The sequence below is a fragment of the Bombina bombina genome, chromosome 3 (assembly GCF_027579735.1).
Source record: "Bombina bombina isolate aBomBom1 chromosome 3, aBomBom1.pri, whole genome shotgun sequence".
Lineage (NCBI taxonomy): Eukaryota > Metazoa > Chordata > Amphibia > Anura > Bombinatoridae > Bombina > Bombina bombina.
In genome coordinates this window covers 298,215,565-298,227,817 of record NC_069501.1, presented here as the reverse complement: position 1 = coordinate 298,227,817, position 12,253 = coordinate 298,215,565, and the positions used below count along the sequence as shown (strand labels likewise).

Below are 12,253 nucleotides of genomic sequence, written 5' to 3'. Positions count from 1 at the left end.
TATTTTTTGTCATTGAAAAGGATAAATAATTTACTGTTCACTTATTTGCCACACGAGAAAGCGAGCTGACTTTGTTCATTCAAAGCTTGGGCCTCTGAACATTTATTAGAAATAATTTTAGCCTTGCTGCATACCTGTTGTATAAGCACCATCATGTGCTATGGTATAAGCACATCTACCGTTCTCATTCAAAATGACACCTTTTTAGGTCAGTGAAAATACAGCAAAGTAGTATTGGTTACATAGTGCTGCTTTTAAATGGATATTCTAATTAAAAAGTGCATTAATTAATTTAGTGCTGTACAAACACGCTTAAACTTTAGGAGCCAGTTATCTTTCAGCGTGCGTTCTTGTGTGTCTGTATGTATGTACTTTATGTATGTATGTGTGTGTGTGTATATATATATATATATGATAATTGGGGAGTAGGTAGTCGCGCCAAAAAAAAAGGAGTAATAGTTGAGTTGTAGTATAGATGCTTTATGGGAAAGTCTACTGTGTGCTGCTATTAGTGGTGTCTCAATCCTCCTTAGTGAGACAAAGGTAAAAACAATGCTGGACAAGGTTTGTTCCAACAGCGCTTGCAGAAGATGTTCCTCATATGCATATAGTGGGGAGGATACAAGAAGAAATATCCAAATGAGTAATAAATCTGTTAGACCAAATCAATGCTGATAAATGCTCACCTGTAGAATCACAGGATCCGGCAATCAACGTTGAATAGAGTTTATATATACACACAAAGAAGATGCACCGTATAAGATCAATAAAAAAAAAAATTCAATAAAAAATTCCCATTAAAAAATTAATTGAATATACAAAAATTAATTGAATATACAATAATTAATTGAATATACAAAATGGATATGCGTATATATCCAATAGAAAAACCAGACCGGGAGACAACAACTGGAATATGTAGGACTCTCCTATTCTTACCACTCTGTATGTTTGGACAGAGAGTAGGAGTTAAGGAATTTCCATTTAATATGAGCTGATGTCCAGATAGTATAAAAAATAAAAATTGATATACCCAAATATCCATTTTGTATATTCAATTAATTATTGTATATTCAATTAATTATTGTATATTCAATTAATTTTTTAATGGGAATTTTTTATTGAAATTTTTTTTTTATTGATCTTATACGGTGCATTTTCTTTGTGTGTATATATAAACTCTATTCAACGTTGATTGCCGGATCCTGTGATTCTACAGGTGAGCATTTATCAGCATTGATTTGGTCTAACAGATTTATTACTCATTTGGATATTTCTTCTTGTATCCTCCCCACTATATGCATATGAGGAACATCTTCTGCAAGCGCTGTTAGAACAAACCTTGTCCAGCATATATATATATATATATATATATATATACTGTATATCTAGCAATCACTACACTAAATGATAAATGCTAGACATTAACAATTTAGCAGTTAACCTGCCAATTTATATCTAGCAGATGTGTGAAAATTACCCTAATTAAAAGTATAATATGAATCCCCTCTAGCTTCTCAACATTTCTGTTCATCTCTACCTTGTAATTTAAAGCAGATTTAAAGGGATAGATGTCAACATTTAAATGTGCATGGGTGCATTTCAATTTAAAATATATATTTTTTTCCCATTATACTTCTGTTAGCAAAAATGCTATTAGTAAACTTTATTACTGTTTTCTGTGGCATACACACATATCCTGTGAGGTCCTGTACACCAGTATTCAAACACCATGCATGCTAGCATTGGTGTGTAATTCTTCTGTGGGGACTTAGGGGCATATTTATCAAGACTGCTGCTCCATAACCTGTCTGCCTGCTCTGACAGAAATCGCCAGAAATAAATCCGATCGAATACGATTGGGTTGATTAACTGCAAATCTCTAGGGGGCGGCATTGAAACAGCAGTTCACAAGAACTGCTGGTGCAATGATAAATGCAGAGAGCGTATGCTGTCGGGATGTGCAGCGGACATGATCCGCTATATCGGATCATGTCCGCTCGCACAATCATAAATATGCCCCATAGTTTGTGTCATACAAGCGACCACTGACTATCTGCAAATAATTATTATATTGTTCTGTGTTGTTTGTTTTTAGCTCATAATAAAGTAAATTTGAAATATTTTTTAAAATTAAATTCTCTTTCTGAATCACAAAAGAAAATATTTGGGTTTCATATCATACACAGATATAGGGCAAGATTTATGACAGGGTGAAAGCCCGATCGGTTGCAGGCTCACATATTTGAGCCTGCAATTTATATTTATGAAGCAGCGGTTTAAACCGCTGCTTTATAAACTCTCTCTGCCAGACTGGAGTTGGCTAATGAAAATCACCCCGGAATCATTCGCCCAGGGTTATTGACAAGCCCTACTATCATGCAGTTTGTTGCATGAGGGTATAGGGGTGGTATTGCACAAGTGTTCCCTCGTGCAATGATAAATATGGGGAACACATTCGTCCCACAATTTGTGATAAGATGCGGACAGGTTCACTACATGTCTGCTCGCAAATTGATAAATCTTGCTCATAGTGGGCAATTTTAATTACTTTTTTTTCCTCTTCAAAAAGAGCTTTCAGGAGATGATAGTTGTAATGCTATTTATTTACAGAATTAAAAGATTATTGTAAAATGACAAAAAAAAAAAAAAGAATTTAATTAAGTGTGTAGCAAGATTCAGTAGAACATGCCGCAAAAACTTAGCTTTCTAATTGTATATATAAAAATGGATTGGCATCTTCTGATCCAGCTAAGACCAAATATGTATATATTTTTTATTAGTATTGATAATTTCTCTTGTAAGATGTATCGAGTCCACGGATTCATCCTTACTTGTGGGATATTCTCCTTCCCTACAGGAAGTGGCAGAGAGAGCACCCACAGCAGAGCTGTCTATATAGCTCCCCCCTTAGCTCCACCCCCCAGTCATTCTCTCTGCCTGCTTAACTGCTAGGAAGGGCAAAGAGCTATGTGGTGACTAAACTTCCTCGTTACAGGTCCACGTCCGGGATCCCAAGGCGGTACTGATAGATGCTCTAGCAGTACCTTGGTCCTTCAATCTGGCCTACGTATTTCCACCGCTTCCACGTCTGGTTGCCAGAATCAAGCAGGAGAGAGCTTCAGTGGTTCTGATAGCACCTGCGTGGCCACGCAGGACTTGGTATGCAGACCTAGTGGGCATGTCCTCGGTTCCACCGTGGACCCTGCCAATGAGGCGGGACCTTCTAATCCAAGGTCCGTTCTCACATCCAAATCTAGTTTCTCTGCGTCTGACTGTTTGGAGATTGAACGCCTAGTTCTATCAAAGCGTGGATTCTCTGAGTCGTTCATTGATACCCTGATTCAGGCTAGAAAGCCTGTCACCAGGAAGATCTATCATAAGATTTGGCGCAAATATTTATATTGGTGTGAATCCAAAGGTTACTTGTGGAGTTAGATTAGGATTCCTAGAATATTGTCTTTTTTCCAAGAGGGTTTGGGGAAGGGATTATCAGCTAGTTCTCTAAAAGGACAAATATCTGCTTTGTCTATTCTACTACACAAACGTCTGGCAGATGTCCCAGACGTTCAAACTTTTAATCAGGCTTTGGTCAGAATTAAGCCTGTATTTAAGCCTGCTGCTCCGCCTTGGAGCCTAAACTTAGTCCTTAGAGTTCTTTAAGGGGTTTCGTTTGAACCCATGCATTCCATAGATATTAAGCTTCTATCTTGGAAAGTTTTGTTCTTAGTTGCTATCTCTTCGGCTCGAAGAGTTTCTGAGCTATCTGCTTTACAGTGTGATTCCCCTTATCTTATTTTCCATGCAGATAAGGTGGTTTTCTCCAACATAGGTGTGTCCGGTCCACGGCGTCATCCTTACTTGTGGGATATTCTCTTCCCCAACAGGAAATGGCAAAGAGCCCAGCAAAGCTGGTCACATGATCCCTCCTAGGCTCCGCCTTCCCCAGTCATTCTCTTTGCCGTTGTACAGGCAACATCTCCACGGAGATGGCTTAGAGTTTTTTGGTGTTTAAATGTAGTTTTTATTCTTCAATCAAGAGTTTGTTATTTTAAAATAGTGCTGGTATGTACTATTTACTCTGAAACAGAAAAGAGATGAAGATTTCTGTTTGTAAGAGGAAAATGATTTTAGCAACCGTTACTAAAATCGATGGCTGTTTCCACACAGGACTGTTGAGAGGAATTAACTTCAGTTGGGGGAAACAGTGAGCAGACTTTTGCTGCTTGAGGTATGACACATTTCTAACAAGACATGGTAATGCTGGAAGCTGTCATTTTCCCTATGGGATCCGGTAAGCCAATTTTATTAAATGAGAATAAAGGGCTTCACAAGGGCTTTAAAGACTGGTAGACATTTTTCTGGGCTAAAACGATTGATATATAAGCATTTTTAATACTTCATAGTTTTGAGGAGTTATTTTATTCTTGGGAATTATGTAAAATAACCGGCAGGCACTGTATTGGACACCTTTTTCACTGGGGGCCTTCTCTAATCATAGGCAGAGCCTCATTTTCGCGCCTCTATTGCGCAGTTGTTTTTGGGAAGCAAGACATGCAGATGCATGTGTGAGGAGCTCAGATACATAGAAAAAGCTTACTGAAGGCGTCATTTGGTATCGTATTCCCCTTTTGGCTTGGTTGGGTCTCAGCAAAGCAGATACCAGGGACTGTATAGGGGTTAAATATAAAAACGGCTCCGGTTCCGTTATTTTAAGAGTTAAAGCTTTCAAATTTGGTGTGCAATACTTTTAAGGCTTTAAGACACTGTGGTGAAATTTTGGTGAATTTTGAACAATTCCTTCATACTTTTTCACATTTTCAGTAATAAAGTGTGTTCAGTTTAAAATTTAAAGTGACAGTAACGGTTTTATTTTAAAACGTTTTTTGTACTTTGTTATCAACTTTATGCCTGTTTAACATGTCTGAACTATCAGATAGACTATGTTCTGTATGTGGGGAAGCCAAGGTTCCTTCTCATTTAAATAGATGTGATTTATGTGACACAAAATTTAGAGAAAATGATGCCCAAGATGATTCCTCAAGTGAGGGGAGTAAGCATGGTACTGCATCATCCCCTCCTTCGTCTACGTCAGTCTTGCCCACACAGGAGGCCCCTAGTACATCTAGTGCGCCAATACTCCTTACTATGCAACAATTAACGGCTGTAATGGATAATTCTATCAAAAACATTTTAGCCAAAATGCCCACTTATCAGCGAAAGCGCGACTGCTCTGTTTTAGAAAATACTGAAGAGCATGAGGACGCTGATGATATTGGTTCTGAAGTGCCCCTACACCAGTCTGAGGGGGCCAGGGAGGTTCTGTCTGAGGGAGAAATTTCAGATTCAGGGAAAATTTCTCAACAAGCTGAACCTGATGTGATTACATTCAAATTTAAATTGGAACATCTCCGCGCTCTGCTTAAGGAGGTGTTATCTACTCTGGATGATTGTGAGAATTTGGTCATTCCAGAGAAATTATGTAAGATGGACAAGTTCCTAGAGGTCCCGGGGCCCCCCGAAGCTTTTCCTATACCCAAGCGGGTGGCGGACATTGTAAACAAAGAATGGGAAAGGCCCGGCATACCTTTTGTCCCTCCCCCTATATTTAAGAAATTGTTTCCTATGGTCGACCCCAGAAAGGACTTATGGCAGACAGTCCCCAAGGTCGAGGGGGCGGTTTCTACTCTAAACAAACGCACTACTATCCCTATAGAAGATAGTTGTGCTTTCAAAGATCCTATGGATAAAAAATTAGAGGGTTTGCTTAAAAAGATGTTTGTTCAGCAAGGTTACCTTCTACAACCAATTTCATGCATGGTTCCTGTCACTACAGCAGCGTGTTTCTGGTTCGATGAACTAGAAAAGTCGCTCAATAAAGATTCTTCTTATGAGGAGATTATGGACAGAATTCATGCTCTCAAATTGGCTAACTCTTTTACTTTAGACGCCACTTTGCAATTGGCTAGATTAGCGGCGAAAAATTCAGGGTTTGCTATTGTGGCGCGCAGAGCGCTTTGGCTAAAATCTTGGTCAGCGGATGCGTCTTCCAAGAACAAATTGCTTAACATACCTTTCAAGGGGAAAACGCTGTTTGGCCCTGACTTGAAAGAGATTATTTCTGATATCACTGGGGGTAAGGGCCACGCCCTTCCTCAGGATAGGTCTTTCAAGGCTAAAAATAAACCAAATTTTCGTCCCTTTCGCAGAAACGGACCAGCACCAAGTGCTACATCCTCTAAGCAAGAGGGTAATACTTCTCAAGCCAAGCCAGCCTGGAGGCCAATGCAAGGCTGGAACAAAGGTAAGCAGGCCAAGAAACCTGCCACTGCTACCAAGACAGCATGAGATGTTGGCCCCCGATCCGGGACCGGATCTGGTGGGGGGCAGACTTTCTCTCTTCGCTCAGGCTTGGGCAAGAGATGTTCTGGATCCTTGGGCGCTAGAAATAGTCTCCCAAGGTTATCTTCTGGAATTCAAGGGGCTTCCCCCAAGGGGGAGGTTCCACAGGTCTCAATTGTCTTCAGACCACATAAAAAGACAGGCATTCTTACATTGTGTAGAAGACCTGTTAAAAATGGGAGTGATTCATCCTGTTCCATTAGGAGAACAAGGGATGGGATTCTACTCCAATCTGTTCATAGTTCCCAAAAAAGAGGGAACATTCAGACCAATATTAGATCTCAAGATCCTAAACAAGTTTCTCAGGGTTCCATCGTTCAAAATGGAAACCATTCGGACAATTCTTCCTACCATCCAGGAAGGTCAATTCATGACCATGGTGGATTTAAAGGATGCGTATCTACATATTCCTATCCACAAGGAACATCATCGGTTCCTAAGGTTCGCCTTTCTGGACAAGCATTACCAGTTTGTGGCACTTCCATTCGGATTAGCCACTGCTCCAAGAATTTTCACAAAGGTACTAGGGTCCCTTCTATCGGTGCTACGACCAAGGGGCATTGCAGTAGTACCTTACTTGGACGACATACTGATTCAAGCGTCGTCCCTACCACAAGCAAAGGCTCATACGGACATTGTCCTGGCCTTTCTCAGATCTCACGGGTGGAAAGTGAACGTAGAAAAAAGTTCTCTATCTCCGTCAACAAGAGTTCCCTTCTTGGGAACAATAATAGACTCCTTAGAAATGAGGATTTTTCTGACAGAGGTCAGAAAATCAAAACTTCTAAGCTCTTGTCAAGTACTTCATTCTGTTCCTCTTCCTTCCATAGCGCAGTGCATGGAAGTAATAGGTTTGATGGTCGCGGCAATGGACATAGTTCCTTTTGCGCGAATTCATCTGAGACCATTACAACTGTGCATGCTCAGTCAGTGGAATGGGGATTATACAGACTTGTCTCCGACGATACAAGTAGATCAGAGGACCAGAGATTCACTCCGTTGGTGGCTGACCCTGGACAACCTGTCACAGGGGATGAGCTTCCGCAGACCAGAGTGGGTCATTGTCACGACCGACGCCAGTCTGGTGGGCTGGGGCGCGGTCTGGGAACTCCTGAAAGCTCAGGGTCTTTGGTCTCGGGAAGAATCTCTTCTCCCGATAAATATTCTGGAACTGAGAGCAATATTCAATGCTCTCAAGGCTTGGCCTCAGCTAGCAAAGGCCAAATTCATACGGTTTCAATCAGACAACATGACGACTGTTGCGTATATCAACCATCAAGGGGGAACAAGGAGTTCCCTGGCGATGGAAGAAGTGACCAAAATCATTCAATGGGCGGAGACTCACTCCTGCCACTTGTCTGCAATCCACATCCCAGGAGTGGAAAATTGGAAAGCGGATTTTCTGAGTCGTCAGACATTTCATCCGGGGGAGTGGGAACTCCATCCGGAAATCTTTGCCCAAATTACTCAATTGTGGGGCATTCCAGACATGGATCTGATGGCCTCTCGTCAGAACTTCAAGGTTCCTTGCTACGGGTCCAGATCCAGGGATCCCAAGGCGACTCTAGTAGATGCACTAGTAGCACCTTGGACCTTCAACCTAGCTTATGTATTCCCACCGTTTCCTCTCATCCCCAGGCTGGTAGCCAGGATCAATCAGGAGAGGGCATCGGTGATCTTGATAGCTCCTGCGTGGCCACGCAGGACTTGGTATGCAGACCTGGTGAATATGTCATCGGCTCCACCATGGAAGCTACCTTTGAGACAGGACCTTCTTGTTCAAGGTCCGTTTGAACATCCGAATCTGGCCTCACTCCAACTGACTGCTTGGAGATTGAACGCTTGATTTTATCAAAGCGAGGGTTCTCAGATTCTGTCATTGATACTCTTGTTCAGGCCAGAAAGCCTGTAACTAGAAAAATCTACCATAAAATATGGAAAAAATATATCTGTTGGTGTGAATCTAAAGGATTCCCATGGAACAAGATAAAAATTCCTAAGATTCTATCCTTTCTTCAAGAAGGTTTGGAGAAAGGATTATCTGCAAGTTCTTTGAAGGGACAGATTTCTGCTTTATCTGTTTTACTTCACAAAAAGCTGGCGGCTGTGCCAGATGTTCAAGCTTTTGTTCAGGCTCTGGTTAGAATCAAGCCTGTTTACAAACCTTTGACTCCTCCTTGGAGTCTCAATTTAGTTCTTTCAGTTCTTCATGGGGTTCCGTTTGAACCCTTACATTCCGTAGATATTAAGTTATTATCTTGGAAAGTTTTGTTTTTGGTTGCAATTTCTTCTGCTAGAAGAGTTTCAGAATTATCTGCTCTGCAGTGTTCTCCTCCTTATCTGGTGTTCCATGCAGATAAGGTGGTTTTGCGTACTAAACCTGGTTTTCTTCCGAAAGTTGTTTCTAACAAAAACATTAACCAGGAGATAGTCGTGCCTTCTTTGTGCCCGAATCCAGTTTCAAAGAAGGAACGTTTGTTGCACAATTTGGATGTAGTTCGTGCTCTAAAATTCTATTTAGACGCTACAAAGGATTTCAGACAAACATCTTCCTTGTTTGTCGTTTATTCTGGTAAAAGGAGAGGTCAAAAAGCAACTTCTACCTCTCTCTCTTTTTGGCTTAAAAGCATCATCAGATTGGCTTACGAGACTGCCGGACGGCAGCCTCCTGAAAGAATCACAGCTCATTCCACTAGGGCCGTGGCTTCCACATGGGCCTTCAAGAACGAGGCTTCTGTTGATCAGATATGTAAGGCAGCGACTTGGTCTTCACTGCACACTTTTACTAAATTTTACAAATTTGATACTTTTGCTTCTTCTGAGGCTATTTTTGGGAGAAAGGTTTTGCAAGCCGTGGTGCCTTCCATCTAGGTGACCTGATTTGCTCCCTCCCATCATCCGTGTCCTAAAGCTTTGGTATTGGTTCCCACAAGTAAGGATGACGCCGTGGACCGGACACACCTATGTTGGAGAAAACAGAATTTATGTTTACCTGATAAATTACTTTCTCCAACGGTGTGTCCGGTCCACGGCCCGCCCTGGTTTTTTAATCAGGTCTGATAATTTATTTTCTTTAACTACAGTCACCACGGTATTATATGATTTCTCCTATGCAAATATTCCTCCTTTACGTCGGTCGAATGACTGGGGAAGGCGGAGCCTAGGAGGGATCATGTGACCAGCTTTGCTGGGCTCTTTGCCATTTCCTGTTGGGGAAGAGAATATCCCACAAGTAAGGATGACGCCGTGGACCGGACACACCGTTGGAGAAAGTAATTTATCAGGTAAACATAAATTCTGTTTTGCGTACCAAACCTGGTTTTCTTCCTAAGGTTATTTCTAATAAGAATATCAATCAAGAGATTGTTCCTTCTCTGTGTCCTAATCCTTCATCAAAGAAGGAACGTCTGTTGCACAATCTTGATGTGGTTCGTGCTTTAAAGTTCTACTTACAAGCAACCAAAGATTTCCGTCAAACATCTTCATTGTTTGTTGTTTATTCTGGTAAGCGGAGAGACCAAAAGGCTACGGCTACCTCTCTTTCCTTTTGGCTGAAAAGCATCATCCGTTTGGCCTATGAGACTGCTGGACAGCAGCCTCCTGATAGAATTACTGCTCATTCTACTAGAGCTGTGGCTTCCACATGGGCTTTTAAAAATGAGGCTTCTGTTGAACAGATTTGTAAGGCGGCGACTTGGTCTTCGCTTCATACTTTTTCCAAATTTTCCAAATTTGATACTTTTGCTTCTTCAGAGGCTATTTTTGGGAGAAAGGTTCTACAAGCAGTGGTGCCTTCCGTTTAAGGTCCCTGTCTTGTCCCTCCCTTCATCCGTGTCCTAAAGCTTTGGTATTGGTATCCCACAAGTAAGGATGAATCCGTGGACTCGATACATCTTACAAGAGAAAACATAATTTATGCTTACCTGATAAATTTATTTCTCTTGTGATGTATCAAGTCCACGGCCCGCCCTGTTTATTTAAGACAGGCATATATATTTTTATTTTTAAACTTTCAGTCACCACTGCACCCTATGGTTTCTCCTTTTTCTTCCTAGCCTTCGGTCGAATGACTGGGGGGTGGAGCTAAGGGGGGAGCTATATAGACAGCTCTGCTGTGGGTGCTCTCTCTGCCACTTTCTGTAGGGAAGGAGAATATCCCACAAGTAAGGATGAATCCGTGGACTCGATACATCACAAGAGAAATAAATGTATCAGGTAAGCATAAATTATGTTTTTAAGGTCTTTATCTGCGGCTATGTATATCATGTTCTAAAATTATGTAATGGGGTAACTTTTATTTGGTATAGCAGAACTGCCTAGATTCTCATAAGTGACCCCACAACTATATGGGCTAGATTACAAGTGGAGCGCTGAATTACCGTGTGCCCACAAACGGCAAATGTATCCGTTTGCTGGCGCGCAATAATTAACCAGCCATTATAAGTGGCTGTTTTTTTGGGTATTGCTATCGTGAGTGCACGAAATGCCCTCAAAATAGACCAATTAACACTAATAAAATCAGATCTCTGGTTGATTTTTGTGCCCCAAATGCCCCCAAAATACAGTGGTGTGTATTTTATTAAAAATTAAAAATTGTAGCATTTTTATTTTGTAATTAAATAACTGCACTAGGCAGTTTTTGGGAGCTAAAGTTGGCGGGTGTGGGTGTTAAAAAAAACAACAACAAAAAAAAACGTAAATGAAAAGTGCCTTTACATTGCAGTCAATGGGAACCCAGTAAATATACAGTATATGTATATGATAATATACATATATATTTATGTGTTAATGTGTATCTGTATTGGAGCCTATAAAAGCGTGCTTTCGTGAGCGCAATGCTTCCATGCAATACGAACGCAAGGTCACTTTCACATAGCACCTAACTTGTAGTACCAGTGCACATTAGTGTGCGTTGGTATTACTAAGTGGAGCGTGAATATCGCTTCAGCAAAAGCAATATATTTCACTCCAATTATGATCTGGACCTATATATTTATAAAACAGACAACCCAATGTATTGATCTAGGCCCATTTTGGTATGTTTCATGCGACTAGTTGGCAGTCAGATGTGTGCATATTGCTTTTGGTGATCAGAAGGCTTCTAATTACAGCTGCACACCACACTTCTGGTTTTTAGATATCTTATGGCAATAGGTCCAGGGACCATTTTGGTATCACCATTCTGAAAGGGGATTTTTAGATATGTTTGGGCAAAGGGTCATAGAAGGTTACATATTGTAGCTGTGTATCACAGTTCTGAAAAGGGATTTTAAAGATATGTTTGGGCAAAGGCTTATAGAAGACTGCTAATTGCAGCTGTGCACTAGAGTTCTGAAAGGGAATTTGTTTATGTATTGTTTGCTAAGGCATAATTGAGTGTATTAATTTAAATTGTTTTAATAGTTTTCATGCCACCAGCTGTCTGTATTTATGGAAAAAGTGATCTTTTTTTTTTTTTTTTTTTTAAATACACACATTTTTGGATTGTCAAATTATTTACACACAGCATTTATACCAGTTTTAGTTTCAACTGTGTGATATATAATTTGATACATAAACTAGGGCATGATGCGCATGTTATACAGTGAAAACTGGAAATGTTAGCTAGTTAGTCTCACTATGTTCTCACATTGAAGGTTTTGGGACATTTCTGTATTTCTTTCATACAGGTGGTGAGAATCCACAATTCATTACTTCAGCTCTTCCCTACCACTAGGAGTAGGCAAAGATTCACAAACCCAGAGCGCTCAAAAAAAAACCAACTCCCATCTCACAGGTACCTTAGTCTTTTATTTGCCTCTGCTGTAATAAATGTATTATTATTTAATGTATGCTGACCAATTTGATGGTG

At 40.6% G+C, this 12,253-nt stretch overlaps 1 protein-coding gene across 1 annotated transcript in view; it reads left to right on the top strand.

The window, feature by feature from the left end:
• The window catches only part of SMS (spermine synthase), a 417,092-nt gene that overhangs the window by 350,302 nt on the left and 54,537 nt on the right, over positions 1–12,253 (top strand). The gene's annotated exons all lie outside the window — the stretch shown is intronic.